The 5,026-nt window shown below is 34.2% G+C and overlaps 1 long non-coding RNA gene across 1 annotated transcript; it reads left to right on the top strand.

Moving 5' to 3' along the window:
• Positions 1-374: 374 nt before the first annotated feature.
• LOC149663502 (uncharacterized) lies at positions 375-4,606 on the top strand. Its single transcript, XR_016368326.1, has 3 exons — positions 375-1,225; positions 4,011-4,075; positions 4,152-4,606. It is a non-coding gene; the product is annotated as an uncharacterized LOC149663502 (long non-coding RNA).
• Positions 4,607-5,026: the final 420 nt, after the last annotated feature.

Here is a 5,026-nt window from a genome sequence, read left to right as displayed (position 1 = left end):
ATTCATTTCAAGATTCGATAAATTCCCACGGATTTCGTCGGATTATATTTCCACGGATTTTGAGGTATTTCCTGTGATTTCCTCGTATTTTCAGATTTTTCTGTTGATTTCGTTGGATTCTGAGATTTTTTCTTGGATTTTGTGATTGTTTTAATGAATTTCGCGATGTCTTTACTGATTTTGTGATTTTTTTAATGATTTTTTATTTTGTTTTTTCTTTACTGATTTTCTGATTTCGTTATTTCGTTACTGATTTCGGATTTTTGTAAAATTTCGAAATCAGCGAAATAAGTTTGATTTCATTCCGGATTTCTGATTTTGTTATTGATTTCTTATTTCTTAAGTTGGATTTCGTGAATGGCCGACCCCTCGGAGTCGCCTATCCTATAGCGAGAAAAAAATTTCCTCACGCGTTTATGATTTCACAACAAAACGAGAGGAGAGGAGAATCTCGTCTGGTTGCCATCCATTATGACAGTGCAGAGAATGTAGGGGAGAATTATACACCTTCTGTTTTGTTCTGCCAACTACTGTTGGTTCTTTACATGTACATGAAAGAAACAGATGAAAATCGGGTTCGGGGTAGGAGTGTTGTTCAAAGACTGGTAAAAAGGAGACAGAAGTAGATTACCGTGGCGCGAAAAGTTTATTTTTGAATTTTGCCTCTGATTTCCAGAAATCTTATGGTTGAAATGTATTTATTATTATCTGGGAGAGTTTCTAATTGTGTTTGATAAGGCTAAATATGTTTAAAATTATATTAACGGCTTGTTGAAAATAAAATTTAACATAGAGTTGTAGCTTTAAGTTCATTTACTTCTGACAAGAAAATCTACGTGACGAATTGTAGGCGGATTTATATATAATGATAATGCATGAAAGGGATAAAATAGATCGGATAACAGAGACAGATAGCATCACTTGACGTGGGGCCTTTGGGACTTGGGCTAAATATATTTTTAAAAGTGGACAAGAAAATTTCACTCTTCGTTTCTCTTTGGGTACATTATGGGTTACTATACCGAAGGTTTACGAATAACTAAAAACGTGGACGTGGTCATGTGGTACACTGCAGGCTTGTGTTATGTGACTTAAGAGTCGCGTACAAGTGTCTTCATCGTTATCGGCGTTAATCTCTGTTGAAAAGGAGAATTAATTGTTGCAACTAATTGGAAGAATAGGAACTTGGCAATTCGGGCTTAACTCCGCCCCCAGCGCCATTATGGTATGTTTTTTAACAGAATGAAAGCTATATAAGCCCCTCCTCCTGGTAGGTTTTTTAGCACTACTGAAGGTAGACTGACGTTGCATGATGTAGTACTGCCAAGTCCCTATTATGGGTTTGATATGGCTTCTGGAAGGCTTCTGGTTTGTTCGCATTTATTTTGCAATTCCTTCACAACATGTTAATTTTGGACTAATTACACAAATTTAAAATAATCCTAATTAAAGTGTCGTTTAAATGGAAACTGGTTCCAAGCGTAATTTGAATTACCGCAGACATTTGTGAGATATCAAGGTTAGATTAATTACTTTTAGATGAAAACAGTGGGGAAGTTATTTTGTCTCGGTTATGACAGCTAATCCACCTTAATCCCAATCGTCTTAAGTTGGGGCTATCTCGGGATTCTTGGAGGGGATTAACTGGAAGAAAATTAAGAAATTCGTCTGTGGTATGTTACAGTAGCAGCCGACAGACGAATTTCTTCCCGTGCCTCTCCTCCAAGGCGGGCGTATTCGGTGTTGGGATTTTACGGTTTACCGTTCTAGCTACCTCTCTCGTCTAGCTCTTTCCATTGACGTCATACGTGGGCGCCAAAGAATACGCGAGCTGTCTTATATGAGATATAAAGTTTGTATGTCCGGAAAATGATGAACGACATTAAAGACCGCTATATACGTGTAAACACGAAGGTTTTTTTCCATTCAAAATTGCTAATGTTCACCGTTATTTAGGATAATTATAATGTACCCATAGTAGACCTATATTTAAAATGAAAAGACCAAGTATTTTGTAACAAATTTTATTTCAAGTAGTAACTTTTTTCATTTTAATTTTATCATCGTCAGCTTTGGTTTGTTTTGAAAGGTGATGGCAATAATTCATTCTTATAATAGTTCGTAGATTTGTAAAACCTTACATTAAATTAAAAGTTCATGAAGTAAATAATATTTACCTTTCAGAAAGAATTAGTCTGAAAGCAACTAAAGGCGAAGCGCAACGCGCCGTTACCAGAGAGAATTTAGAAGGGGAGTGGAAGGGGTGGTTTGGAATGTAGCGCAACGTCGTATGCTAAACGTTATCTAGGCAGGTCAATTTCCGGTATGATGCGTTTGTAACAGAGATATTTTAGAACACGTGACCGGAAACTCGCCTACCCCAAAAAGCTCAACGCGACATCTTGTTTGGGCGTCATCACGTTTAATAGAGTCAAGGGGGGGCCTTCCACTCCCCTTCTAAATTCTCTCTGCCGTTACCGCCTAAGATTTGAATTTATAACGGATAATCGGCCTCGCCCTAAACCATTGAAAGTTAGGTAGGGGTGAAGAAGAAAGGGGGTATACAATTTTCGAAGTAGAGAGACATTTTCTCTCTCTGTCTCTGGACGCAGCTAACGCGGATACTTGTTTCTCGCCCACGTAAGACGTCATAGTAAGGGAAAAAATTACTAGAGCCCCCCTACTACAAAAAGGAGAATCTCCCGCTTACCACCCCTGAAGGATGCTCCGACCTAATAAAGCGAAGCGTAGACCTTGTACAGACCTTGCCTCTCCTCCACGAATCACAAGATAAGCCTATTTTCTGGCGATAGGGAATAAGGTGGATCATAAGTTAATAAGTTATTTTCCGTAAGTATGAAACTTATGCTAGAGACTTACTGAGAGCTATCGAGATGGACGCTAGAATTGAGTACACTCGGTTTTCCAGTCCATCTTTCTCTTTAGTCTGTGTTAAGCCTTTGTCAACGTCACTTCAACACAAGCTCTCAGTAACCAGTGACAAACTTATGGAACATATCTTATGACCTTATGGTGGATTGAAAATATTAATTAGTAATAATTCGTATTCATAATAAATTAGGAAAATTGAAGCGTTTAAATAGTTTTTAAAGCCATAATTAATTACTTGAGACTCAATCGCAATCAGTGCCTACAGATGGAAAGTTCAAACAGAGAGCTTCGAACGGTATGAGTCGTAGGATTTAAAAGTATTGTAATAAATGCCGGCGCGATTTATCTATTATGAATAATTGAGGATCCTACCTTTATTTTCTACTATATTTTCACTCTGGAAAATCTAGATGTATGAATAGACAAAAAGGGTAGAAACACTTTGTTTCAATCGTATTTAGAAACTGTCGGTTAAATATTTAATAGGCTTCTTTTTAAGTAATTGTTCAAATTACAAGGGAGGTAAATTAAAAGAACTAAGGCAATTTTAAAGCAAAATATTTAGTGGTTACAAATAATTTTCTTTTCAAGCCATTTTTTATTTTGAAATGTCGATAAATTTGGGAATGAAAACACCGTTATAAAGAAATTTGCTATAAATAAGTAAAACAACGTTAATAAAATACAATGCCAAACCAATTCTTCTCGAATTTTTTTGCAATATTATTCGCATTTAGCTTCTTTAAAATCTCTAGTCTTAAATTGATATGTTCTAGCATCACAGAATTAATTAAGGTTTCTCTTATTAGCCTGTAATAATGAAAAGCTTCAATAGTAGGAAGATTTTTAGGGTAATCGCGCTAGTGAAAATTGTTTGTATCTTTCAAAATCTCAAAAAAACATGAATACCTTTAATATGTTAATTTCTTGCTGAGCTGTGCTAATTAACTGGCAACTAAATAATTATAAATAGCAATTAGAAGAATGGTTTTGAACTAATTAATTAGCCAATTAGCAATAAGACATAAAATAGTTAAATTCAATGATAAATTAGTCATCTATTTTTCAAGTAATAAATTACAATTTCAAATTTCTAATTATTTACCTGTATAATTAAGGTCAAAAAACTGCAAGTAACAAATAACGCCTTAAAAGTGCCCATAGACTTCCTATTCCGCCTTTGGTAATGCATTTACCTTATTTTTAACAGTTTAAAGAACATAATAATTACATTCATAATCTTTATCCTTTAATTATAGCATATACTTAAGACTTTGCTCTCTCCGTTGCTTTAAATGAAGATTGAAAACTATAGCATTTCCAGTTCAAATATTCTTCATATTTAATTTAAATTTCCTCACATTTGACGAACTAGACCCTTATTTTACTTACCAAAATGTTTTAAAGGTTCAAATAAGTATTTTTTTATGTTCAACATACCAAATAATGCTTATATTCAAGTAGTTATATTTGTCTGTTTAAATGAATCAAACAATTTTATTTCTACCTAAAGAAAACCAATACCTTAACATCAGATTGCACTTTATTACCACCGATGAATTATTAATTTTATATATATTTAACTGTGATAACTATAACCAACTGTATTTTTTATATATATATATATGCATTTATTACTCTTATATACAATTACTGTGAAAATTATAACCATTTGTAGTACAAGGCGGTAAACTCTGACTTTATGTAGCAAACAACAAATCAATAAAACATATGAATAATTCTTGGTGGCGTCAATGAATAACTTTAACGGTTGCATATGTCAAGCTTAAAATTCAATGCTAATATCTGCAGGCAGTCTTGGATTTGCATGTTTTGCCAAGATTGTTTTTTTCCAAGAGCTTTCCATATTACATAAACTGATTATCTTCAGGAATCTGAAAGATTTCAACGATATTTTCGAAGCCTTCTCGTAGATTATTTTTTACATCGATAACTGACAAGCGTAATAAATCTTGTTCCTACTAAATTAAGGAAAATTGTAATCATTTTAGTGGTTTAAAAAGCCAAATTTTAAGCGGACGTCCAGAATGCCAGAACACAGCCCACCCGATAACTTCTCTTCCTCGACCTGAGCAGGCTAGGAAATAAGACAAGTTTACTGGTCAAAAACCAC

The sequence above is a fragment of the Phalangium opilio genome, unplaced genomic scaffold, assembly GCF_054372755.1.
Source record: "Phalangium opilio isolate 3A_F unplaced genomic scaffold, DU_Popi_V2 ptg000061l_1, whole genome shotgun sequence".
Lineage (NCBI taxonomy): Eukaryota > Metazoa > Arthropoda > Arachnida > Opiliones > Phalangiidae > Phalangium > Phalangium opilio.
Note: the sequence above shows the minus strand (reverse complement) of the source record. Positions and strands in the feature narration are given on the sequence as shown.